Below are 27,693 nucleotides of genomic sequence, written 5' to 3' on the forward strand. Positions count from 1 at the left end.
TCATCAATGTGCTTTATTTTAAGCACATGCTTCAATTACTTTGCTGAATTAATGTTTCAGGCTTTTGTTTTTCTGAGCAGTATCCTGGTTGGAGAGGAAGGATGGCCTGTAGTTTAGTCACTGGATTCGGACTTGATGACTTTGGACATATCATTTATCTCTGGGTGGCTCCATTTCCATCAGAATAACAATGGGGCACCTGGACTCCTGGAGCTGCTGACTGGATTTATCTGTAGGTCTTAGAGAGGCTTTAACATGGGATAAAAAAAAAACGTGCAAGGAAAATGCAAAAGAGGAAGGCCTCGGACAACATGGAGATCCACTGAGATTGAATAACAACTGGGGTACTCCTGGGGCCAGCTAGAAGTTTTGTCCCAAGACAGAGTGAAGTGGAGGAGACTTGTCGATGACCTATGCTCCATCCAGAGTACAGGGGTTAAAGTCAAGTCTCGGAGAGGTTTTCACATGCCGCAGTCAGATAGATGGTAGTTTCCTCAAAGTAGCTTTGGTTTCAAGATGAATTTCAATTAACATGGGAGTGTCGATTTGCAGGGTTCCGAGAATCATGTTTCCCCCATACCGAGGATGCTCAAACCTACTTGGGAATGTACTGCAAATCATTTTGCATCTTCAAAACAGCATACAAGCGTTACCTGCTTTTTAAAAAGTTTTCTTAGCATTGGAGACAGCACTATATTTAACAGCTGGCCTGAGAGAGTTGAGATCAGCTGTCAATAGCAATTTCCTGTACTGAGCCATTACTTGATACAACACACCACCATACACGTTAATCATGAGAGGGGCTCTTTTTTGACAGTCAGGACATGAGCTGCATTAACCATCAAAAGCGTGTGCAAGACATAGCCCAGATCAGTCCTAGAGAAAGAGGTTACAGAGAGTTTTGAAGGATCAGATTAGAAGCCTGATTTCAGATGCTTATATGGCTTCCAGAGGATGGTGAAGACGGTGTGTGTCGCATGGTTTAGCTACCATAGCATGAAGAAAGCAACAAAGCTTGGAGCAGCTGGTGGTTATAATTAAGAATCTCATCCTGCAGGCCTTCACATGAGCAGTCCTGTTGGATTTGAATGACTGGTTTGCCAATATAATACAAGCAGAAGCCAATGATCCCAGTAAATGCAGTTTGTTTAAACTACATATCCAAAAATCAGATACTGTTTCAAGGTAAGGGTTCCTGTTTCCCATTCATGCCTCTTATAACCCTGTTCTCTTACCATGCTGCTCAAGTAAGGGAAAGTGGCTGAAGAAAACTAAAATAGCCCAGATGGAAAGATCTCTCCTCTTTCAAATTAGCTGGAGGTGCAGGAGCAGGCAGGGCTTAGTGGAGGGGTAGCTGGAAGCATGTAACCTTTCATCTCTAAGTTGGGAATCTCTGACCCATATCTCATGCATATCTATCTATCTACCCATCCACTCAGGGATATTCTCCTCAGTTCAGTCAGCTGATCACCTGAAAGCTATTGACTAGAAGGATTCAGAAGAGATGATCAAAAAATTGTAATGTGATGAGGAGAGATGGTTTCACATGGGGAGAGCTAATTTCCAAATACTGTATACCCAAGCATATCCTGGGAGGTTTTCCAAATATTTCCATTGAAATGTCATTTTTTGTTGGAATGTGTCTTTTCAATTCTTTCACTCCATTCAGAAGCTTGCAGCTTTGATGAAAAACAGAAGAATCTGGTGCTGAGTTTAGAAGTTAATTTTGATCAAAATGATTCTTCTTTTTGCAAGACCTTTTAAAAAAATCAAATACAGTCCTTCCCCTAACCAAAAAGAACTACATGTATGACCAGACATCTTTTAAATATTACTAATGTAATATTTAATATACTAATGTATCTGGAGCCGGCCTGTTGACTAGTAAACCACCCTCAACAGGGCACGGTACCAATGTCAGCAAAAGATTGTCTCCTGCCCACACGGTGCTATCCAGACCCATGTGTCTGTTGGTGCAGCTTATGTTAAGTGGGGAGTTTCCCATCCCCTGAAGTGACGTAAATTACACCACTGAAGTGCTTGTGTAGACATGGCCTCAGCAGACCATAAATATTTCCAAACCCTAGCGTGGAAGAGGGATTCTTGAGGGTAAATTAAGGGGGAGCTACTGCTTAGTGCCGCTCAGCAAAAATCCACTATAAACTCCTAACTGGGATTTTGGAACAAAGGAAATAGATCCTGTGCTGACCATGCCATCCCCAGCTCCCTCTGTGACCATCGTTTTCACTCACTGTCCAGCCCCGCCGGGTGTATGCAGTAAAGCTGTGGTATTGAACCTTGGTGTGTTAATGCGAAGCTCTCAGCAGCCTGACAGGTGACCCCATCAGGATCTCTGCTATTCAGATGGCCACCTGGAGTAGAGACACATGGCGAGTTATTTTCCATGCCTATTACCAGCTCGTAAATCACTTCCACAATGGAAGCAAATATTAAACATACAAGACCGGTGATTTGTGAGCCAACCAGAGGAAAGAAAACAATCTCTCGTTGGTCCCATGAAAAAGTAGCGCTCTATCCCTCCCAGACTGAGCACTCTCATCCGAAAGGAAGTCGCCTAGTTGCCATTAATATCAATCACTTGCCTTAAGTGGCACTGAAATACACAGAGGACTTTGTTTGGCCTCTCTGGATGACTCAAACTCCAGATACTGACAGATGTAGGTGTTGTAAGGGCTGGACCAATAGCAAGGAGGAGCTGTAATAAGCATTTATTGTGCCTTCCGTCTGTAGCTCTCATCAATAACCGTGGGCTCAGCGCCCATTGGTGTCGGATGCCTCTCTCACTATTTCCTTCCATCTTTCCCTGTCCAGTGCGGAGTGGCTTAGCTTCTGTAGACTAGCTCCCACCAATTTCCTACATCATCTATCCATTCTCTGTGGGGTCTGCCTCTCCTATTCGAACCATCCATTGTGCCAAACACCAGGGTCTTGATTTTTCGTTCATCGTTCATTCTGCACTGTAGCTCTGGAGAATTAATATTTTGGGGTACAATAAAATAGCCCATCTCCATTAGCAGCTCCCTGTCAGTTCTGTCAAACCACAGTGTTAGAATTATGGGTTTGGGGGGAAAGGTTATGTAAAGGAAGGAGTAACCTGCAAGCTGGAGTATATGTAGTTTGAAATGCTGCTGCCTTTGGCATTTTGAGTGTGTGTATGTGTATGCGTTACCCCTTTAAAAGCCTAAGGCTCCTTTCTGTGTGCAGATATGGAAGCCATTTTATTCTCACATTTGCTAAAGTACAGGAGATGCACAAACTGTTCTTTGCCTTGGAGACTTTACTCTGTCCATTCCTGTTATTTTCCTGAATTTAAAGAGTCTTTTTGGATTGAGGGCAACAAGAAGTCCTGTGGCACCTTATAGACTAACAGCTATTTTGGAGCATCAGCTTTCGTGGGCAAAGACCCACTTTGTCAGATGCGTGCGTGGGGGAGGGTGGTTTCAGAGGGGTATTTAGAGAGCGGGGTCCCAGTAACAGGGAGGGCCAGAGCTGACAAGGTCTATTCAGTCCAGGTGGAAATGACCCATTATCAGTAGTATGTATCAAAAGAGGAAAAAACAAGTCAGGTCAGACAGGGGGATGTGGCCCATTGTCCGAGTCTAACGTGGATATGTTAACACCCAGGGCAGAGAAGCTGCTGTTGTAAGGGGCCAGCCACTCCCAGTCTCCTTGGTTGATGGAGTCAAATTTGCAAATAAATTGCAGCTCAGAGATTCTCTCTCCATTTGATTTTTGAAATTTGGATTGAGGCTTTTCTCTTCTGTGCATGATTCACCAAAAATCTTTGCCCCAAATGCACACTGAACTCCAACCAACCCTCCATTGTAGTTCAAAAATTATACTCGGTCAAAACTACCACTGGTGCCCCAGAGTTGGCTTAGGGCCATGTTTTTCATTTTCGTGCACCGCTGCAACAGAGTCAAGAAGGGTCCAAACAGGCTTGAACACAGGGAGTGTCTATTCCTTTTCAATTCCCACCCCACTGGAAGCAGAAAATATTGGAAGTCACTTCTTAGCAGACAAAGATCTTGGATATTCCATCAGAAAATACCATCTACATTTTCTGTGGTTTGTCTATCGTGTGAGGTGCTTTCCATCAATCAACCATAACATGATGTGATGCCAGATGAAAGGCAGGGCAGAGCAGCTGAGGATAGGATGGTGAAGAAAACCCAAGTCATCATTAGAGATCAGAGTATCCATTAGTGCGTAGACAATACACAAGGAACCTCACCTCCAGGACTGGTCACAACTGGAGTCCCTGAAAGTGGAGGTTGGAAGAAACTGTTCCCAGGTGTACTGTGGATTCTGTTGGCCCCTGTGCCTAGGTCATCTGATCTACAGCAATGCCATCAATGCAGATAGAATTAGTGCTTTTACAGCATAGTCATAAGGCTGTGGCCAGGGTTATACCACCCTTTTCCAGGCAAAGCCTGTGCTGATCTGCAGAGAATGTTTCCCTCAAATGCACGGATCCCATCAGCTGTAAGCCAGTGGCCCTGAATCATCTTTTAACGCCGCCAGCCAGTCTTCCGACACATCCTGCTCTGGTTACTGCTGCCCGATTCATGCTCACAAGCGCTGTTGCGGTCAGATGAGAAATGAGCTCCCTCTGGCAGTCTCTGAACACTTCCAGACAAGGGGATTTAGCACAGGATAGCCTGCCCTGTGTGCAAAGCTGTGTATGCAAGCCACGGAAAAGGTGGCAGGGCAGTCACAAGAGATGGGTGAGCTTATATTTGTGGGTTTTAAAATATGTTGCAATGTAATACAAGGATATAATTCTGTGATTCCCCATCCTTTTTATTTATATCATTCCCCACAGAGTCACAGACTAGCCTGTCATTGAGACGGTCTTCCATGTTGGATGTGCAGGAGTGATGGACCCAGCCCATGCGGACTGGGCCAAGACCTTGACTGGCATGCCAGGGTGACCAACTGGAGGCCCTGAAAAGCCTGCATAGGGCTTTCCCTTGTGTGCTGGGTATAGCCACCGGGTGCACACCAGAGGAGGAAGGAGGCTGGTGGATGTTATCCATGGCTGCAGGTGAGGTGGCCATTTTGACACCCAGTCTGAGCCCAGAGCTCCCACACACACAGTGGAGAGTCAGAGCCACCAGACACCGCCCGATCTCAGATCCCCCTGGCAAGCACTAGGAACTCAGAGCTCTTATGCTGGGCTCAATTCTGCCTGAGACACCATCACAATATCTCCAGGGCTTGATCTTCTCATTAGGATCTTAGCACTTGTTTTTAAACATACACGTGGTTCTGTGCTTGTTAAAGATGACAAAGTCAAAGTAATGAGCATCGCCCTCAGAGAGGAAGGTGACAGGTTTGTGTTGAGCCTGAGCTCCCGCACAAGTTCATTCCACAGCCTTGGACAGGCCCCTTTTCAACTCACAGGACCAAGGACAGACAGGGTTATGGGATTTGCTTCAACATTGAGCCGATTACGGATAATGTCCTTTATTAAGCTTACTATTCCACTGCTACTTTATTTCACGGGGTACACATTAGCAAGCAAAACACAACAGGACAACCCTTAATAAAATAAGAAGCTCTTTGGAATGCTTACATCCCTTCTGCCACAAGGAGTCCCGGTCCCAGAATGCCTTACACCAGGGCCATGGCGGATGTGCCTCCAGCTGGGAGAATCCGGGGCACCTCTGAGGCTGCTGGTCCCTGGTGAGACTCAGATAAGGGCAGGACTACCTGAGTTCTTATACCTTAGGTGTTTACCACTGGGTGTGCATGCACTGGCTCAATGCCACTTTTACATTTCCACAGACCTAAAGCAAAGTTGAAGCAAGGATTAGGGCTATTTTGCTTCAGGACTTGGCTTTTAATTACAGCTATAGGGACGGTGTCCAATAAGACCTGTCAAGGATGATACAGACCACCTACTGTTTGACAGAATCATGAAATCATAGACACTAAAACTGGAAGAGACCTCGAGAGCTCATTAAGTCTAGTTCCCTGCCCTCTCAGAAGGACCAAGCACCATTTAGAACATCCCAGAGAGGTGTCTATCTAACCTGCTCTTAAAAATCTCCAGTGATGGACATTCCACAACCTCCCCAGGCAATTTATTCCAGTGTTTAACCACCCTAACAGTTAGGAAGTTTTTCCTAATGTCTAATCTAAACCTTTCTTGCTGCAGTTTAAGCCCATTGCTTCTTGTCCTGTCCTCAGAGGCCGAGGAGAACAATTTTACTCCTTCCTCCTTGTAACCTCTTAAAGGTACTTGAAAACTGCTATCATGTCCCCACTAAGTCTTCTCTTTTCTAAACTAAACAATTCCAGTTCTTTCAGTTTTTCTTCACAGCTCATGTTCTCTAAACTTCTAATCATTCTTGTTGCTCTTCTCTGGTCCTTCTCCAATTTCTCCACATTTTTTGGAAACGAGGTGCCCAGAACTGGACACAATACTCCAGTTGAGGCCTAACCAAGTGCAGAGTAGAGCAGAAGAATGACTTCTCATGTCTTGCTCACGATACTCCTGTTAATGCATCCCAGAATCTTGTTTGCTTTTTTTTGCAACAGCATCACACTGTTAACTTATATTTAGCTTGTGGTCCACTATGACTCCTAAATCTCTTTCCGTAGCACTCCTTCCTAGACAGTCGTTTCCCATTCTATATGTATGAAGCTGATTGTTCCTTCTTAAGCGTAGCACTTTGCATTTGTCCTTATCAAATTTCATCCTGTTTACTGCAGGCCATTTCTCCAGTTTGTCCAGATCATTTTGGACTGCAGAGTTCAAGGCTGAGCTGGGCCATGGATAGCAAACATTGGAAGTGTCCACTTTTGCTCTCTGAGGCCTGCAGACAGTCCTGTTAGTGTGTTACTTGACAGCCCAGAGGAAGTCCTGTCTCCTGTGCAGACCATCTTTAACCTTACTGTAGAGTTCCACTGGACCAAATGAGCAAAGCTGCCATCCCACAGTCATCATCGTTCAGCCTTCATCCTAAAACTCAAAGTAATCTATAGATATGCTGGGCCTAGACTGTGGAGCATCTCAAAATTTCAGTGTGCTGTGGGGAACCGGGGTGGTGAGCAGAGAATAGTTGTGATGTACTTCTTTTAGGCCAGGTAGCTGTGTTGTGTTTTAATCATCCATCGGAGACGTGACGGAGGCATGAGTAGCAGACACCAAAATGAAACAGACCCTTAGCCAACCAGATCTCCCAGAAAGTGTTACTCATGGCCACTGCTAGTTGGGAACTTAGTGTGAATGAGACATCCAAGAATATTGTGACACTAAGAACTGATTTGACCAGTTGTGCGTGTGATCCTTCAGCCAAAGGGGTCTCCACAGCGGCCTCCATGTCCTAAAAATCCCTTCCACTGGCTGTCAGCATCTCCTCTGTCTTGTCTGGCTTCAGCTTCTTCCAGCTGTTTTTCAGCCAGGGTCTAATCTTGTCCAGTTACTGCAACACCTCCGTGGTATCAGTGTATATGGTGTAGATGGGTGTCATCTAACTTTTAGTTGGTAAGGAAATGCACCAGGGAACTCGTGGTAACTTAGACATCCGAAAAAATTTTACACCTTCCGTGGAACTTCCTATTGTATGGATAAGGACTGTCTTGGAACAGTAGAATTTATTTAGTGCTCACACAAGGTTGATGTGTTATATATGAATAGATCTGTTTAGCAAAAGACCTTTTGAGTTGTTGAGTAGAGAAGTGGTGTCACTTTTCAGTTGTTCAGATACTGTTGCATGAATTCATGGCAACAGTTCACTGTTACCATTTTAACCTCAGAAGGGAAGCAGTCATCATAATCACCCAGAATTCCACATGCTCTCTGAATTTTCTGGTTCTCATGGCTATTGAGCTCTCTAATAAGGACTCTCCCAGGGGACTCCCAGTATATCCTGCTCTCAGCTGAGGGGGAAGGCGTGGAGCGCCACAGGAAAAATTATGAGCATTTTGGAAATAATTTTCATTCTGTGGATTCTGAAAAGTTCCTCTTTTTTCAGTTTTTAAGAAAGTTTTCTGAAACTTTTTGCCAAAAGTTTACCAAAACTACACAAGCAAACAAGCAAAACACCCCAGAACAGCGAAAAACCCTGGTAATTTGGGAAAAAAGTGATGTGTTTTCTGTGCAAACAACTTTTGAGTCCATGACCTCCTGCTTCGCCTTGGGTCTGCCCCCAAGGATGGCGTGTCTTTCTGTGCTACTCAAGTGCAAACAGGAAGAGAAGCTGCGCCTCAGTTTTACAACGTGCAGCTTGCTTTCAGGAAACGGAACGACTTGATGGCTTCTGCTGACATTTATTGCTCTCCGTTTGCTCGCCTGAAATTCCTGAGCTGTTTGCTACCCTGGCGGACAGCATGGAAAAGCTGGCGCTCAAATGTCCCATGATTCTGCAGGAGGCCAGCTGAACTGGGCCTGTGGAGAGTCAGAGCAGGTCGTTAAAAGGATCCAGCCAGGTTGCTTCCTCCCCATTCCCTCAGGTTGGAGGTTGTGAAGTGAACATGTGATACTTCAGCTTCACATTTGCGTGGTTATAATTTTTAAAGGCTTGGCTTAAATCGGGGGCATGAGGGTAACAGCTCCGGCAGAAAAGGGCTGATTGTGCACCTTCCTGGAGACAGGCAGGTGAAATCCCATCTCTCTTTGGCAAATAACACCTGCCTTCCCTGCCCACCTGCTTATTTTATCAGTTGTATTAGCACCAGGTGGTCAGGATTCTTGACCCCATTACAAACAAATAATAGCAACTAATGGCTAATAGCTTTGTCCACCATTACCTGGTCTGTCTGAGAGGACTTGGAGGATGTGGTCACCATTAGGTACCATCATGACAGGTGTCTCAACCAGAGAGGGTAATGTCAGTGCGGAGGGGCCATGGACCATTACTGTAGTAGGGGCTATACAAACAGAGAAATAAAAGACACTCTATAGCCCAGAGGCCTTCCAAACTAAGCAATCAGCATAGAAACTTGCTCGGAAACCTGCTGACAGGCGTCCAAAAAAGCCAGCGAGTGTATTTTTTCTGGACATCTGACATCAATAATAAATTAACACCCTGTCTAAAATGTGCACCAGGCCTCTATCCTTAGGCTTTGTTGTCTCTACAGAAATTGTATTAGGAAAATGAAAAAGACAAGCCACTCTGCTCCCCAAAATATCACCCAACAGAAAAGGAAGATGCACATGCTGTTCTCCAAGGGCTTGGTAGCACTTTCCCATGCTAAGTCCTGAAGAGACGTGATACAGCTTTGATACGACCAGCCCAAAGGAGCTTCTCTTTCCAAAGCCACCACTTTCCAAGGAGCCATGGTGGTGCCTTGTCGAGGGTCCTTTCTTTGCAGATGGCAGTAGGGGGTTCATTGGGCCCCAAACAACTGTCCATCCCAATCGTGGTTTCATGCTCAGTCTCTTGGGATTGAGCACTGCATGGATGTCTCTTCATCTATGATTTGGGATCTGTGCCCAGGGTGTACAATATAAGTTTGCTCCTGCACCTATCTGAATTGGCTGCTGGAGGCAGTGCGTTGCTCAGTGGGAGGATGCCAAAACAGATCAGACTGGAGGTCCACCTAGTCCAGTGACGCATCGCTGGCATTGGCTAGCACCTGTGGCTTCAGAGAGAAGTGCTAGAAGCTGGATAGGCAAAGGTGTGGGACATTCCAGTCACAGTGTATTGGGGAAACCTACCCCTTGTTTTCCGCCTGATCCACAATAGTTAGCTCCTGCATCTTAGAGGGTTTATATCCCTTCCAAAATCATTGGGTTTTGGTTTCCATGTTTAATATTCAGTGCTGCTGTGACACCAACAGGCAGAACCAAACCAGGGATCACTCATGAGCCCCTACGGCAGAAGCTAAAAGGCCGCTGTCTCTCAGCTACACCTGTAGAGGAGACTCATTCTTTCTCTCTGTACGTGGCCTGAGACTTACCACATAGGACAATGCACCACACCCAGAAGGTGTGGGGGTTACACTGCAACCCTGAATGTTCTCATTGTCCATATATATATCCAGTTGCCTCTTCGGTGCTGCTCATCTGTGGACCTCAACAACGTCTTGTGGCAATGAGTTCCACAGGAAAATTGTGTATTCACGCACGTGCGTGTGTATGCACATGCGTGTGTGCGTTGAAAAGCACCTTAGGAGAAGACTCCATATCCTGTTATGGAGCTCCTAAGAGAACCACAGTAATGATACTTTGCTTTTCTGTAGAACTTTTCACTCTTAACTCTCAGAGCACCTGACAAAGGGGTATTGGTACTAATGGTATTTTCCATCTGGGGGTGAGAAGCAAAATGGGCTGTTGGTGCTGCATAAGTGAACACTGCTTAGCTGCCTCCCTGTAAGCTGAGTGCTTGGGCAGCTGCCTACAAGAGATTCAGGTGCTGCCCAGCTGAGTGGCAGAGCATCCAGAGCCACCCACAGAGGGCAGCATCTCTTTCTCCTGATGGTGCACATAAAAATTGTTTTGCCCCAGATGGAAAAAATTAGAGGGGGCATTGGTACTTAGCTCCTGCCCAAGACTACTACTGAGGCTGAGTTTGCTTGCGGGCATGCCGTGCCCAGCATCTGGAGAACAAAAGTTACCACCAGTAGAGGCAAAGTAGTAACTGCCAGGGGTCATGTAACAGCCAATGCATATCTTTATTAGAACCAGACACTATGGGGAAATGCTCCTTCGCATGTAGGCAGTGTTTTATATCTGCTGAGACCCCTAGGGGGCAGGGGCCGGGAAGCAGAATGCACCGTGGATGATGGTGCTGTGGGCAAGGTGGGTGAAGAGAGACCAGGAAGGTGAGTCGGGACTTGCCTGCCCTGGGAGTGTTGACTGGAGAGGCTTCCTTGCAGGTCACTTCTATTTCTCCAGGACTTGCTGTTTTTGTTTGCACCCCAGATCTGTCATCACACCCCAAACCCCCTGTGGTTTCATTTGGAGATGTGACTTCCCAACAGCTGCTGTGCTCCACTGAATGGCTCTGCCGGGATGGAAACGCACACAGGACAGGGGCTGGGCTTGGCCAAGGTATAATAGCCATTTGATCAGCTGGGAGGGCTAGAGTCCAGAGGAACAGAGCGGGTAGAAGAGACTGCAGCACATACCAGAGGACAGAAGGAGGAGCTGATGGGAGATGTGAGGAGGTGGGAGTGGAGGAGACGGTGGGAACTCTTGGACTTCTTGGGAGATCGCTGAAAAACTAATCCCGTGTCATGGTGCCGCCAGCCACGCACGTCCTCCCACCAAAACCCAAGTGCTAACCGCGTTCCAAGCCAGCAGAACCAGTGAGTTCTTGCAGTCCCATCTGGGGCACAAGGGGATGCCGAGAGGAGTAGACTTCCCCAAGTGGCCACTCCTGGGGAAGGGACATTGGGTTCCCATCTCACTGCACCAGTGGGGAGGGCCTTGCTCTTGTGTCACTCCTCGGAGCAGCTGTTGAGTCTGGTGGCATGATTATGAGGTGGCTGCTCTACAACTTTGCTCTGCAGTTTCCCCTACACATCCCAAGTTGTCATCGGGTCTAAGCAATTTCACTGACGGAGGTTCTGGCTGGAGCCTCAGCCCCAACCAGCTTGGTTATGGGGAGAGCAGCCGCACAAGCCTTGAGCAGCATGATCTGTAGGGGAGGACATGTGCCAAGGTCTAGGAGTGCTGGTGACGAACTGGGGTGTGTGACGATTTCGTTCCCCTGGTTAGGTTGCATGAGTTTCCTGCTGTTCCATCGTAACACCAGCTGTGTGCCTCAGTTTCCCCAGACACAGCTTCAGTACATAGTGGCAATTGGAGTTTCCATGTGACGACTTCTCACACATAGATAGTTGCAGTTCCTGCTCTATGTAACCTAGGTCACCAGGTGACCCCTTTCTTCCCCTGGAAACAGGCCAGAGGCGGAGGAGGGGCCTGGCTGGTTGGAACTGGAACTGGGCTGTGGGGTGGAGCAGTCTGGTCTGGCTGAAGAGGGAGGAAGGGGGCCAGGGCCTGGCTCGGGGACCCTTCTGAGCCCCTCTCCCCAAGCTGGATGGTACTGACGGCTTCTGGTTCCTGTGCTGACCAGTCTGTTCTGTGCTGTGTCCCTGTCGCCTGACCCCCCAGCTGTTCTCCCTGCCGCGTGACAGCCACGGCTGCCTGCGGGTGGGGGCAGGGCTGGGGACCCCCCCTTCTCCACGACACCCTCCCCTGCACAAGACCTGGCCTCGGGTGTTAGCATGGCGTGAGTCTCCACACAGACTAAGAGCCTAGTTAGAGAGGCTGGAGGTCTGGTCTCTTTCTCTTTCCTTCAAGCAACACAACAGCCGGCTGGGATGTCTGGCTGGTCCCTTCCAGAAGCTCCCAGGTGCTCTGAGCAGCACTCAGCCTGAGCATGTGGATTGCAAAGCAGCCTGCATTTCATGAGCTCTTTTGCGAGCTACCTAATGCTGTTGCTCGAATAGAGTGTAGCTGCGAGTCTCCCGGGTGGAGCCCCTGCAGGGCGCAGGGCCAGCCGGTGCACTGGGACAGAACGGCTTTGTCACAGGAGGACTGAGTCATTCCATTCCCCGGTCCTCACGAGAGGATGGAATCCAGGTCTGGAAAGAAAGGGAGAGGAAGTGCAACGACTCCAAAATGCTGGGCAAACGCTTGGCAAACGTGCGATGCGGTGCCACGCGGGAAGAGATTCACCTCAGCTCCTCCACTGGAGGATGGGCCTCTGGCAGTGAAAAACCCCTACGGGACAGGGATGCCCACCTACATCCCCCAGATAGCCCCACAAGCCACGGACCCAGGCCCACGGGGAGGAGCACTGGCTGAGAAGGAAGTGTTGCTAAGACAATGGGGACAGTGGTTGCTGCAGCTCTTTAATTACACACCCTCGGGGAGCCATGGTGCAAACAGGAGTGGAACATTTGCCTCCGCCTCCGCCCCCGGCCCCAGGGGTTGCAAGGGAGATTGCATTCCCCGCTCCCTGCCCCAGGGTAGAGCTGTGATGGGACAATCGCAGGACAGGAAAGGCAAAGCCTGGCTGGCAAATTAAGAAGCCAAATTAGCAGCATAAGTTTTGAAAGGGACAGCTGGAGCTCACAGAACCCCTAGAGAATTACCCATGGAATTCCCCCGAATGGGAACCCCGACAGTCCCACAAGACATACGCTTTCCTTCCCTTCCCCCCCACATCTGTGCAGGAAGCCTGCCCGCTCCCCGCCCCTCGCTGCTAAGAGGAGGCAGTTCTCTGCGGTAAGAAGCAAATAACAGTTAGCCAGGCATTGAATGCCCTTTCCTTTCCCGCCCCATAAAACATGAGCAATCTGCCGAAGTGTGAATGCAGATCGCTCTGGGGATCCGTAGAAAGCCCTGACAAGTGCCTGTGTGTAATACGGGTTGTGTGCAGTCAACCCCAGAGCAGGGGGAGCTTGGGAAAGCAAAACGTGCCTGGCCTAGCAGTCTCCGAGCCCTGGGGCTGATTAATTAAAGGGAATAGAAAGAAATCTGGAGTGGGGCAGGGGAGGGAATTGAAGCACTTGAAGGCAACTGATGCCTCCCAGCAAACCTTGAAACACTCTTCAGGAGCAACTCTGCTCCTTGGTGAAGCTCTGATGTCTTTAACTCTCCTTTCCCCGGTTCTTTATTGCTGTGGGGGCTTGCAGAATAAAAGCCTTTGTCTCTTCATTGGCTTATCCACCACTTGGCGTGTGCTGGAGGACAACCACCTCAGCAACCCATGCACTGCGTTAAGCCCTCGGCATGGAGAATGGAGAGACAAGAACCACTCTAAATAAGGTGACCAACCGCCCTCTATTTGGCAGAATGGTCCCATATTTGGGTTGCCAAAAAGGTATCCCAACTTATTTTTTAAAAGGGACAAATTGTCCCATATTTAGGTTCTCAGGGGCTGGGGGTGGGAGTGGGAGTGCCAGAGGTAGCTGCTTTCCCGGGGATCCGAGTGGGGAGCACCCATGGCTGCTGCTTCCTCGGGGCTGGGAGGATGGGTGGGGAGCACAGGCTCCCTGGGGCTTGGTGCTGTTGGGAGGAGCTACCCCCTCCTGCCATATATCTCTGGCCCGTATTTGGCATAGGGAGATATGGTCGCCCCAACTCGAAACCCAAGAGCAAAAATAGTTCATTAAGTGTTCAGTTCTGAGATGGGCTTTAGCAGGCCTCTCTGTTCCTATGGGTGCAAAATTTTGCCCTGGTGTTTGCAGCTCGGCTATTGATGGTCATTTCGATTGCCAAGCCCTTATCTACAGCCACAAACTAGAGACCCAGGTATGAGTAGACTAAGACATTTATTGGAGCATAAGCTTTCGTGGGCAAAGACCCACTTTGTCAGATGCAACTGGTGAAGCAGGTCTTTGCTCACAGAAGGTTATGCTGCAATAAATCTGTTAGTCTATAAGGTGCAGGACTCCTCGTTGTTTTGGAAGATACAGACTTACACGGTTCCCCCTCTGATAGGGACGAGTGACCTTAGATTTTGGTCTCAAAACTTATCCCCCTGCCGTTTGAACCCACAGAAACAGAAATCAGCATCAGAGATCAGCTGATATTCCTTGGGGAATCTTTGTACGAAGCCATCAGCTGGCAAGAGGAGCTTTGGCTCTAAATGTATCTGAAGTTGCGGGGTTTAGATCCTGGCTTTCAGAATAAGAATTAGCACTTATATGAGGAGTTATTTTTATTTTAGGCCCTTGTGCAATACGTGCGCTTCCATCTGTCCTTCACTAAGTTGGAGGGCAGGTATCAGGGAGGCAGCCGTGTTCGTCTGTATCAACAAGAACAACAAGAAGTTCTGTGGCACCTTATAGCTAACAGATATTTTGGAGCATAAGCTTTTGTGGGCAAATCTGAAAGCTTACGCTCTGTTAGTCTATAAGATGCCACAGGATTTCTTGTGGTTTAAATTGGAGGAGACTTTCTTCCCAGATCATCTACAATTCCTTACTTTTGGCAGGGACTTGAGCCTGAATTTCCCACATTCAAGGGGAGCGTCCACCTCCTTCTTCCACCATTTTCTCTCTCCTTTCAAAAGGCCTCACTATCAACGTGAAGCAGAACAGAAAAACATCTTGACATCTCAAAAACTTTCACAGGTCATGAAAGTCATTCTCCTGCCAGTTCTAGCTAACATTCTGAAACTGGAAAACAGAGATTGGATGTCTGATCTAGAAGCTGCTTATCTGGAAATATAATCCTTTCTGGCCGAGAGTCAGAGATTTTACAAATCAAAATGGGTTCCTCAAATACACCTGGTTTTCATGGCACCACATCACCCAGTTTTATAGTCAGTGAGAATGAACCATTTCCAAATTAGACTCCAAAGTCAATGTTAGTTTAAGAGAGAAAAAAAAAAACCAGAAATTTATTTTTAGCCTTTGGGAAAAAAAATCTTGCTCCTACAGCATATAAATCAAATGCTGTTTTTGGAAAAACAAATCTACTGCTAGAACGTGGTTCAAAAGGACATACAAAAATACCCTGGTATGTTTTATCTTTAAATAGCTAACACATTTAATTGTTCACCTACAAGCACTAAGTTCCCTCTCCATTGGAGCTGAAGTGAAGGTGAAGAAAGGGGGACTACTAAAACGCACATATAATTTGCAATTTATTAGCCACAAGGGGTCAGAGTAAAGGATTTGGGTTGATTTTGAGATACAGCCCCTCTTTTATGTCTTTGCATGAAGTATAAACCGTTGGCATGAATGACTCTGAAAGCTATTTCATAATCGCTGATTTCCCCAGATCAAATATAGTCAACAACATGGACCAGGACTTCCTTGACGGTCAAAAAAAATACAGGCTAGTTTGTTTCCTTTTCATATTCTGTTGTTCCCCTTGATGGTAGACGAACACCTGCCCTTTGTGGAGAAGAACACCAGATGGAGAGTGGATCTCAAGAGATACCACTTTAAAAATATAATAATCAAATAAACCCTGCAGGCAGGGAGAGGGTAGCACCACAATGGACTGCCAATGGGTGCAGACTGCAGAATGAATGACAGCACTGAAGAAACCAAACGTAAGTCCGTTGGGAAGAGCACAGGATATGAGGCATTGGTCTGTCAAACCTCAGTTGCTGTCAGAGATGAGCCAGGCTGATTGGCTGGATGCCAATATTTCTGACCCTGGAAGTTCATGTCCTGCCTGTCAACAAGGGGTAAAGCTCTAGACCAGATCTAAACAAGGAGTGACATCCAGTGGCCAGAGTTGGCCTGGTTCACAAAGTCAGCAAATTATTCCATCTGTGACTAGCTCTGTGATTTGAAGGCCAGATTTTAAGAACCTGGCTTTGCATCTGCATAGGGTTTGCATGAGCAAATTTGTTTGCAAGGTACATGTACAAAGTTCTTCTGGGCATGCACAGTTTGAATACGTATGGCCTGGTTTTGTTTATTTTTGGTGCCTCTTCAAGGTTTATTACCATGTGAATAAACACCTGCAGTTTTCTTGGGAATTGGAGGAGGCAGCTGCCCCTCTCCTGCAAGGAAGGGGCTCAGACAGGCTGGAGGGAGCCTGGGCAACACCTCCAGCCAGTAAGGGAAGGACTTAGAACCAGCCAGTCAGAGGCAGCTTTCAAGAGCAGCTCTACATATAAGGAGCTGCTCCAGCAGAGTTGGGTCAGTTGTGTCTTTGACCAGGGAAGTGCAGGACCAGCTCCCAGCAGGAGCTAGCAACCTCGGTGGAGCAGTGCTTGGCAGGCTAAGGAAAGCCAGGGAAAGGCGCCAGCCTGATGCCCGCCAGGATCCTGGACCAGATATAGAGGTCTGCAAGGTGCAAGGAGTCACAGGAGAAGCGGCTTGGGGAGAGAGGAGGAGGGCAGGACAAGGCTGCTGCCAGAGAGTCCCTGAGACGGGGCTCAGAAAACTGGGTAGGTCTGAGTCCCTCCCCTGCCCCCTGGTACCACACCTAGCCCCTCACCAGAGGGACCATTATGGACTGTGGCTTGCCCCTGCGGTGAGGGGCTTGACTGTGGCTGCTGTGGGCCACAGTGGTGGGTGACCTGAACCAAGAGTGCCGAGTCCCTTGGAAGGGGACAAGAGACTAGAGCAGGCACTGCCAGACAGCAGGAGTGCCATGGTGGTGAGTTCTTCCAGAAACACAACAAGCTATGGTGCTAAAAAATGATGTTCATGTGTTTGCGCAAATTGAGGCCAGTTAGAGACTCTTTTGGAATGTACCATTTTGGCAAGAAAAATGCTCCGTAAAAAGAAAAACAGACTCCCTGTGTTGACTACAATGTAGAGGAGGTGTTTTTAAGTAACTCCAATTAGTCTCTGGTTCTGTAATACCACCATTGCGTAAATAATTAAAAGGCACTAGAAGCATAGGAAGCTAAAAGCACGACTGTTCAGTGATGCTGAGTAAGAGTGGGAGAAGATGGAATGTGTGGAAAAGCTGAGGCTTACCCAACCACAGCTTTGAATGTTCTAACCACTTTTCAATTAACCAAAGAACAATTAAAATTTATACTTAGGAAAGTGCTGGCCTGAGAGTGGTTTTGGTGATCAAGAACTTTGTCAGCTAGATAAATTCGTGGAGGTTAGGTTCATAAAAGGCTATTAGCCAGGGGGTAGCAATGGTGTCCCTGGCCTCTGTTTGTCAGAGGTTGTAGATGGATGGCAGGAGACGAGTCGCTTGATTGTTGTCTTCAGTCCACCCCCCTCTGGGGCACCTGGCACTGGCCACTGTCGGCAGATGGGATGCTGGGCTAGATGGACCTTTGGTCTGACCCAGTAATGGTCGTTCTTATGTTCTTATGCCAGCTGGGTTTGAGTGGTGCGGTCTCTTCACAGCTCTCATCCTGGTGCCATCTGTGAAAGTATGACTTTCAGTTCTCAGACCCATCAAGGAATGTGTTTTATTTGTTTTGGTCCAAAATTTTGGTGAAATTTTGTGTGGCTTTGTCACAAACTGAAAACTAACTTCTTTTTCTTTTTGGTTTTCTGCAACCAAATCCTGAAAATCATTCAGCTTTGGGGTTTCTTTTTTGGTCAAAACACAACAAAAGTTGAGGAACAGAGAATTTCTTGCAAAACCTATTCTGCCTGAAAGGTTTTTGAAGTTGTTGTTTTTAGGGGGGTTATTTTGTTTGTTTGGGGACTTTGTGGGGTTTTTGAGAGGGCCACTGGGGATGGTAAAAAAAAAAAAAAGATGCTCAGAAGAAAATTTCCAACTAGTTTTAAATTTCAGCATTGACTTAACTTTGCTGCCTTTGCTGTCAGTGGGAATGGAATTAGATCATCCAGGAGCACTTTTGAAAATACTTCCCTAAAACTGCAGAAAGCCGATCTGCTGTGGGGAAAGAGCCTTTCTTGGGACAAGTAGTGAAGTATGAAATAGCACAGCAGAACAGACCTTTAATCTTTAATTTCTGTGACCCACCCATCACAGCCCACTTCTGCCGAGCAGGTGTACAGTCTGTATTCTGCCGTCAGAAGAACCCAAGAAAAACAGTAAGTGATAGCCAAAGGAAAACAGCTCGGAGTAATTCCATGCAGTTGCCTTTTCATCCTGATCTTACACAGTGTCTGTTTTGTTACATGGATACAGGAGAACACCATGACCATTAAGTGAGCAGTGGCTCCATTGCAAACATTGTAAAGCACATTAGTTGGGATATCCTGGAGGGATTAGGAAGGCTCTGCAGCTAATAAATTAATGTGGCATTCAAAGGACATTTGCAACCAATAGTATCCTTTCTTTGTTTTTTTCTTTAATCCTATATTCCAGGATTTCCAGCAGTGCTTAGTTCAAACAGCTATACACAGGATCCACCAAAGCAGAGATGGCGGGGGAAGTTAGAGACCATCACTAAGTCCACCCCTCAAGAGTTTTTTTTATTGTGACTAAAAATCCAGCTGTCTATGGGTCAAGGCTGGCTGGAAGGAAAGGTGCTTCCAGTAACACTTGCTTTAGTTTTCCTTAAAATAGCAGTTATATCACTTGGCCCTTCTACAGTCCATTGAAACGGATGATCACGAATTGTTTGCAGCTGCACACCACTCTGGCATTTAGGATGTATTCCCCCAATTTTGCAAGTAGAACCCTTTGTGCCTCAGTTTCTCTGGCACCCCAAGATTCAGGCAGCGAAGCTCATGGCTCATCTGAGATTATAACCTGGGAACACACAGTTCACTGCCGCAATACGGGACGAGAACTACCTCTCTTCTTTTGTAATGTGTAGGAAGGGAACACCAGGGTTTCATGCAGCTCTAATTCCTGCTGATCCCTGAAAAGACTACCCGAGTTCTAGAGCCTGGCTAGTGGAGCAGCAGACGGCTGTTCCTCAGAGATGCCAATTCTAGTGAAGACAATCTGCTTAAGCAGGCACACAGGCGTCAGCTCCCAAGGTTCATGGCTTAAGATGGTGATGGCTAGATATGGACTCCCTGGCCAGATGAGGGCCCCAGCTGTGATAAAGTGTGTCCCACTGGGCAGATTTTAGGACTGACTGTTTGGAGAAGTGTCTCCTAGTCTCAGCTCTCCCTTGGCGACTCACTTCCCTGTGTCTCATTTATAAAGGGAAGGAAGGGGCTGGGTTATGACAGTGAACGTCTTTTTAAAGTGCACTGGGGTCTATGGATGAAGAATAACCAGCCTTGAGGATAAGAGGGAAGTTGTAGATGTGGTATACCTAGACTTTCTTAAAGCATCTGATACAGTCTTGTTTGAATTTCTTATCAATAAACTAGGGAAATACAACCTACATGGGGCTACCAAAAGTGGGTGCATAACTGGTTGGATAACCATTCTCAGAGAGTAGTTCTCAATGGTTCACAGTCAGGCTGGAAGGCCCTACAAAATGGAGTTCCACAGAGATCAGTTTTGGGACTAGCTCTGTTCAATGTTTTCATCAACAGTTTATATAATAGTATAGGAGTATGCTTATAAAGTCTGGGGATGATACCAAGATGGGAGTTGGATGTGCTTTGGAGGCTAGGGTTATAATTCAAAATAATCTGGGCAAACTAGAGAAATGGTCTGAGATAAATAGGAAGAAAGTCAAGAAGGACAAAGGAAAAGTACTCCATTTAGGAAGGTACAATTTGATTCACACATGCAAAATGGGAAATGACTGCCTAGGAACGAGTACTGTAAAAAAGGATCTAGGAGTCAAAGTGGACCACAAGCTATATGTGAGTCAACAATGTAACACTGTTGGGGAAAAAAGAGAGAGACAAACATCATTCTTCTGCTCTGCTCTGCTCTGCTGTACGCTGGTTAGGTCTCTTCTGGAATATTGTGGCCAGTTCTGAGTGACACATTTCAGAAAAGAGGTGGAGAAACTGGCGAAGGTCCAGAGAAGAGCAATAAAAATAATTAAAAGTCTAGAAAACATGACCTACGAAGGAAGACTGAAATACTTTTGTTTGTTTAGTCTGGAAAAAGAGAAAGCTGTTTTCAAACACCAAAAAGGGTGTTAAAAGGAGGAAGGAGAAAATTTGTTCTCCTTGACAGCTAGTGATAGGACAAGAAGCAATGGGCTTAAACTGCAGCAAGGAAGGTTTAGATTGGACATTAGGACAGCAGCAAGGAAGATTTAGATTGGACATTCCTAACTTAAGCACCGGAATAAGTTGCCTAGGGAGGCTGTGGAATCTCCATCATTGGAGATATTTAAGAGCAGGTTTGACAAACATCTGCCAGGGACCATCTTAAATGCCTTCACTGAAGCATACGAGAATCTTGGCCTCACACTGAAAATCACAAAAACCAAGGTGCTGCATTTGCCCTTGCCTATGGGACAATCTCATGTATCTTTTATTGAAGTCAATGGAGAAATGGTGGAAAATGCAGAGCAATTCCCACACCTTGGAAGTCATCTTTCCACTAGAGTTGACATTGATGTGGATATCCAGTATTGTTAGAGCCACGCAAGCTCTGCTTTCACCTGCCTGAGACAAAAGGTCTTCACGAACTGGGACATCTATCCCAAGACAAAGCACCTTGTTTACCGTGCAGTAGCTGTTCCAACACTGCTGTACACAGGTGAAACTAGACAACATACAAATGTCATTTGAAGGCACTTGACTAATATTATCGATGCTGCCTCAGGAGAATCCTAAGTATTTCTTGGGAGGATAGGCGTATGAACACTAGCGTTCTGGAATAGTTGAACATGACCAGCATTGAAGCCATTATCATTCATCAACAACTTTGTTTTATTGATCACATGGTTCAGATGTCTGATCAGCATCTCCCAAAACAGATTCTGTTTTCCAAGTTGGAGGAAGGACAGAGGAGCATTGGGGCCAACGGAAGCGATATAAGGACATGTTGAAGGCACGCATGAAAAAGTGCAGCACTGGTGACAGCATCTGACAGAACCTCGCCCAAGACCATCCCCAGTGGAGAGCGGTAATCTGTGATGGGTAGCTCAATTTGAGACGTCCCACTGCAGTGCAGATGCGGTGAGTGAGAGAAGAAAAGAGCACCAAAACCGTTCTGCACCCCTCCAACAGCTACCAACACCTGCCTCTTCTGTGATAAGACCTGGGGCTCCAGAATTGGGCTGATCAGCCTTCAACAGACTCACAAACAGGAGGGTGAAATGAAGGCATCCTAGTCATTATCAAGTGACTGCCGAGAAAAAGAAGATGGGTGTCTCGTGCTTCAGTGAGGGCAGGGAACTGGACTTGGTGACCTCTCAAGGTTCCTTCCAGTGCTAGTGTTTTATGATTCTATGAAATGTGGCATACAAGTAGGCGACTACTCCCATTTTACAGAGGGAGAATATGCAGCCCAGAGACCAAGGGACTGGGCCAAAGAGTCTGTGAAAGAGCCAGGAACTCAGATCCCCAATCACAGTCTTACCCACAGGAAAAGGCTTCCTCACTAAGATTTACTGCTGTCCGCTTTCCCCCTGAGGGATGAGCAAACCTAGGGAGAAATCCAGAGCCTATTGGGGTCAGAGTTGTTTTCCATTGGCTTCAGTGAAGCTGGAATTTCACCCCTAAAGCCACATCATTCACATCTTGTTGGTGGCCCGTATCACTGTCTATGGTTTCCACATGGCTGAAGAGAGAATCCTGCTCAGCTGACACCTTTAGTAGCCATTGGATGGGTGTGGAGTGATTCCTCTCATTGCCCATCTATTCTGTGGCTCCTCCTGATGACATGGCCTGTAAGAGTCCAGAGCAATGCCCACGATGTTGATAGCATTTTACTTTTGAAATGCAAAAGGAACTAAGAGCATCATTTTTCATTGGTCACCAACCAACCACTGCATGGTCAGTGCTCTCACTTGCTATGCCACCATCAGGGAGATTAATTCAAGGTTCCTTTTGGGTTATCAAGAGAGAGAACCAGCACAAGTGCAAAATGATGTCTTTCATTTTCAGCTTTTATTGCAAAGCTGCCAGGATATTGAAGGCTTATTTATTCCTTTCCACAGACAAAAACTCCCTCCGGAGAACCATGTCCATTGCATTGAGGAAGCAATGTTTTAAAAACAGAGTTTGCAGGCTTAACTTTTCAATCAACTTGAAAGCTGATGTTGCAACACAGTTTTAAGGTCAGCAAAATAATGTTTAATGTCTCCTGGAACCATTACCTTTTTTGAAGTTCCGGAGGAGTGAAAATAAGCAACCACGATGTATCATAATGGCAATTTATTGCAGCCTAGCCTCTTTCATAGTCATCATGAATGCTCCTGGGCCAGCTACAGTCTGAACAACAAGTGAAACACTTAAAAGTCAAATTGTGTGTCCCATATATATTGTAACTGTGTATAATTGTGTTTGACAATGATTAGAGGTAAGACAGGAGCCCACTAAGGACTCCACGTGCAATACAGGTGTCATTGTATAGACACTGTACCTAAAAGACATTCCCTGCTCCCAAGAGCTCACGGTAGGTGGAGCAGGTAGCACCATGTATATTAGTATGGTAGATTAACACGTCCCATTGTAATATGCTGTTTTCAGTTGCTTATGACTTTTCCAAACTTTAACCGCCAGGGCTTGAAATTTTCCCTGGATGTCTGCCCAGGCTGATTTTTTGTTTTTTTAAACTTTCATAATTAAATATGCAACATATGGGAGAATATCAACATTGTTTTTCTGCCCATTTTACAGAATGGGATGGAGTGAGACAATCCAGCTGGGAAAACAGCCATTGCTCTATACACCACAAAGAGACGAAGTTATATGCCAAAGGTCACACAGGGACCATAAATTCACTCTATATTTCCTGCATCCCAGACCAGTGGGTTAACTTCAGACCCATCTTTTTTCGATTCACCTAAGGCAGGAATCAAGAATGCAATGGTGGCCAAGACTGGGATGAGTCTGGAAGTTTGGAGCCTCCAGCTGATCTTGGTGTGGGTAGTTTTATTCTGCAGCTGGTTAGGCTTTTGCACACATCATTTTTGTGGCTGGAAGAAACAACTCTTGGGTGAATTGAATGATATTTATCCAGGCTGATTGGTCAGTAAGGTGGAATGGTTTGGAGCAAAAGTGGAAAGATACTTAATAAAGACTTGATCTCGGACTCTTTCCATTGACTTCACTGGCTGGTAGATAAGGTACCTAGGTCCCATTTCATCAAAGCACTCAAGCATATGTTTAACTTTTTAGCAGGTAAACAATCCCATCGAAGTCCCTGGGGACTATTCATTAGCTAAGCACACATTGCAGTGTTTTGTTGGCCTAAATCCTTTCCTGGGCAGAGCTTTTTCCTCATACTAGCCCTGTGCTGAATTTGGTACATCCCAACTTTACTCTGCCTCCTGTGGCTGAGGCCAGGTCTACACACAAGACCTCACAGTCGATCATAGGTATGCAATTCCAGCTACAGCAATGGTGTAGCTGGAAATCAATGTATCTATGATCAACTTATCTGGCCATCCTCACTGAGAGAGGTCGATGGGAGAAACTCTCTCTTCGCCCTCCCTTACTATTGGCAAGATTGAGGAGTTCAGGGATTGACTGTTGAGCCCCGATAGTTTGATTTGTTGCAACCCCACTTGGTGCACAAAATTGAACCCCAGAAGATTGACCCTGACTGGGTTGATCTACTGGGTAGTGTACATGTACCCTGACTAAAGTGATCGTGATGGAGCCAAGGCAGTCAGAGGTCTTTTAGTGACAGGACTTCCACTCGTGAAAGAGGTGAGCCTTTCAACTTCACAGGACTCTTCTTCGAGTCTGGGAAAGGTGGTCGGCATGTCTCTCCCATCCTGGGAGCAATGCAGCTCCAACATGGCATAAACAGATCAGGCCATCCTAGTTAGTAAATTGTGCGTGTCTGGGAAGATCACCAAAGGACTTAGCCACCACCAAGTAGGGGAAGGACAGATGTTGCAGAACTTTTGTCATGCTTAAGCCATGAAGCTACTGAAGTCATTTGCATGAGAACAATAAATCATTAGGGACACCAGGGCAACTCTTTCCTCAGCCAAGAGGCAGTTTCAGCTAAGTTTATTCCTGCGGGGAGGAGCACCCTTTGGTCCATGGTAAATACAAGCTGTGGCTTCTCTCGCCAATCAATGGCATGAGAGTGGATTCTGTTCTGAGCTGACGGCAGCGAATGCACCGGAAAGGAACCATAATATAACTAGATCTCTTCCATTAACATTCTTCCCTGGCCAAGCCCCGATTGCTTAGCGCTGAGTGATTATTAGGGGCCGGGGTGGGGCTGTAGGGTGACAGAAATAGTCAAAAGATGGGTATGCTTCATTCAGTGCCAACCTCTTACTAAACAAAACCACCCCAGGGGAGTCACTTTCTGCCCAGCCTGGAAAACAGCTGGAGAGGCAAAGGCTGCTGGGAGAGTGATATGAGTCAGCAGACAGGCTTCGGCCTGCTGCTTATGCTGCAGTCACAGAATGATTAGAGAAGGAAGAGGCCACCTGAGCCACCTCACGCCCCCAGGATGACACAGGATTTTTTCTCCTCTCACTTTTTTGAAATCTGTTATTGTTGCTGCTGTTTGTGTGACGGGAACCCTGTCTGCTGCCCTGTAGCACCCCAATAAGTTATTGGTGTCCTGAGAGGGGAAACTGAGGCAGGGAGTGTGTGCAGCACCCCACTAAGTTCTCTTCGGGCATCCGTGAGGCTTGGCTCAGTCAGTTCTCCTGAGAACTTGTTTATTACAAAACCTGCTCCAAAAGGGTCCATAACAGAGTTCCACACAAAGAAAAGGAGCATTTTGGCATGCAGGGTTTCAACCAGGGACATGCTTCTACACCGCGTTTTGGAATCCAGAAGAATGGTCTTCCAGACTTCAAATCACGTGATGTTATGCTAATGAGGCATAGGGAATTTGTATCCACGCCTCATTAGCATTTTTCACTCCATGTATTAGCAGAAAGTGGCCTGTGTAGAAATGCCCATAGGGTGTGTCTACACTTCCATTCCTCTTTCAAAAGAGGTATGCAAATGAGGCAAATCGAAAATGCAATTGAGGTATAAATTTGCATATTTGGTACCTCATTTGCATATTAAAATTTCGAAAGAGCTTCTTTCGAAAGAAGAAAGCCAGTGTAGAGCTGCTCTTTTGAAAGTAAACCCCATCTTCAAGAGAATCCTTCTTCCCCTTATTTAATGGCATTTTCGATTTACCTCATTTGCATACCTCTTTCGAAAGAGGAATGCAAGTGTAGACACACTCATAATGTGAATGAGACCCTGCTCCTAAGGGCTTACACTCTAAATAGACAACCAAGCCAAATGGTGCAAGAAATGACGATGGCACAGTGAATGACCCCTCCTAACAGAGCATAGCAGGAGCAGAGCTGGGGATAGGGAGCATGGGTCATTCTCCTCTGTGAACCATTCCATCCAGCAGACCACATGGTCCCATAGTTTCACATGACTTTTCTCTCATTTAGGGTGTGTCTACACTTACATTCCTCTTTCAAAAGAGGTATGTGAATTAGGAAAATTAAACCCCATCTTCGAAAGAATCCTTCTTCCCATTAAATAAAGGGAAGAAGGATTCTTTCGAAGATGGGGTTTACTTTCGAAAGAGCAGCGTCTACACTGGCTTTCTTCTTTCGAAAGAAGCTCTTTTGAAATCAGAATATGCAAATGAGGTGCCAAATATGCAAATTTATACCTCAATTCCATTTTCAATTTACCTAATTTGCATACCTCTTTCGAAAGAGGAATGCAAGTGTAGACACACCCTTAGTGGCCGATTACTCAGTTATGTGGGAGGTTATTCAACTACCCCTTTGACTGCACAATTAATCGACCCGGCCATGGTGAAGCACCAAAGGTGTTAATGTAACTCAGTGGAAACAGCAACAAGACTTCAGCAAGGTGGCTGCCAGGCCCAACCAAGTGCTGTCCAGATGACTAGCACAATTTCTACAAAATTGCGTTTAGACAAAGATGTTCCAACTAGCTTGAAATTACAGCACAGTGTAATCACAGCACATTTTTTGGCACAAAACAGAACGTCTTACCAGAAGAATAAGATGTTGATTAATCAGCCAGGTGGTGTTAGCTGTCCTAGCATAGACGTTCTCAGATTGTGACCCACGGACTGCTGGAGTCCTGTGAAGATCTGGCTCCCCCTGTGATGTTATTTCTTTTACTTATCACCAGCTGCTAAATTTTATTTGAAGAAGCAAACCCTCTGTCGAATGGAACTTCATCCCGTCATCTGACTGGTTCAAGAGGTGACTTGCAAAAAAACATCAATGTTTGGTTTTTCTTTTGTTTTTTCAAGTCTGCTGGAAGGATTATACAGCTGCGTCTTCCTGGCTTCCAGCAGCACTCCGTAAACTTTGGAAAGAAATATGAATACAAGGAACTGACACTGGGAAGATCCAATGACAGGTTAATGTGGCAGTGTTAAATGATTGCCATAAAATAGCCAACCTCCATAAAAGTTTATTGCAAGATGGCCTTTGCTCCAAAGGAAACTGAAACAAGTGCTTACCAAAAAGTGGAATTCCTGCTGTAAATACATCAATTTCAGGAGCAGGATCTATAGAGGGGTCCGTGCGGTTTTCTGGCTTGGCGTGCTACACTCCTCTCTTCCTGCTTGCAGAATCTATTTTTCTCCTCTCTGGCTCGAAGTCACAGCCAACCCTCTCTTCCCTTGCGCTGCTTGCTGTGCAGTTGCTATGCACTGTTGCCCTTGCTTGCGCGCCTGCCTGCTTTATATAGCAAGAACCAGATTTGTCCTGGCCTCACCAATACAACTGTCATCAGCCCCAAGGTGAGTTCCTTTCTGAGATCTTAAAGAAGGGCCTTGACTCACTGGGCTAATTCCAGGCCTACAAAAGGAAAGCTTTCCCAGGGGTATACAAGTTCAAGAGGTGCCTTTGGTTGCGTTCAGCACCTCCAGGGTGCTGGTCAACAGATCACAACTGTCACTAGCTCAGGGTGGCGTACCGACCTATCCCGAAAGGAATTGGCAAGCGGTGAAAAGTTCTGTGGGGGAGCGTTTGTTCAAGATGCACCTCTTCGTTGGAAGAAGAGGGAGAAAAATTGTTCTTAACCTCTGAGGATAGGACAAGAAGCAACGGGTGTAACTGGCAGCAAGGGAAGTTTAGGTTGGACCGTAGGAAAAACTTTCTAATTGTCAGGGTGGTTTAAGCACTGGAATAAATTGCCCAGGGATGTTATGGAATCTCCAACAATGAAGATTTTTAAGAGCAGGGTAAACAAACATCTGTCAGGGATAATCTAAATACTTGCTCCTGCCATGAGTGCAGAGACTGGACTAGATGACCTCTCAAGTTTCCTTCTGGTCCTGCCATTTTA

General features: G+C 46.4%; 1 long non-coding RNA gene across 2 annotated transcripts in view; it reads right to left on the reverse strand.

The window, feature by feature from the left end:
• LOC142017107 (uncharacterized) overlaps window positions 1-26,934 on the reverse strand; it is a 361,994-nt gene extending 335,060 nt beyond the window's left edge. For both annotated transcript variants that reach the window (XR_012646441.1, XR_012646440.1), the window contains exon 1: window positions 26,385-26,934. This is a non-coding gene — a long non-coding RNA (uncharacterized LOC142017107). The remainder of the gene's footprint in view (window positions 1-26,384) is intronic.
• Window positions 26,935-27,693: the final 759 nt, after the last annotated feature.

Source organism: Carettochelys insculpta, chromosome 8 (assembly GCF_033958435.1).
Source record: "Carettochelys insculpta isolate YL-2023 chromosome 8, ASM3395843v1, whole genome shotgun sequence".
In the NCBI taxonomy this organism is placed as follows: Eukaryota; Metazoa; Chordata; order Testudines; family Carettochelyidae; genus Carettochelys; species Carettochelys insculpta.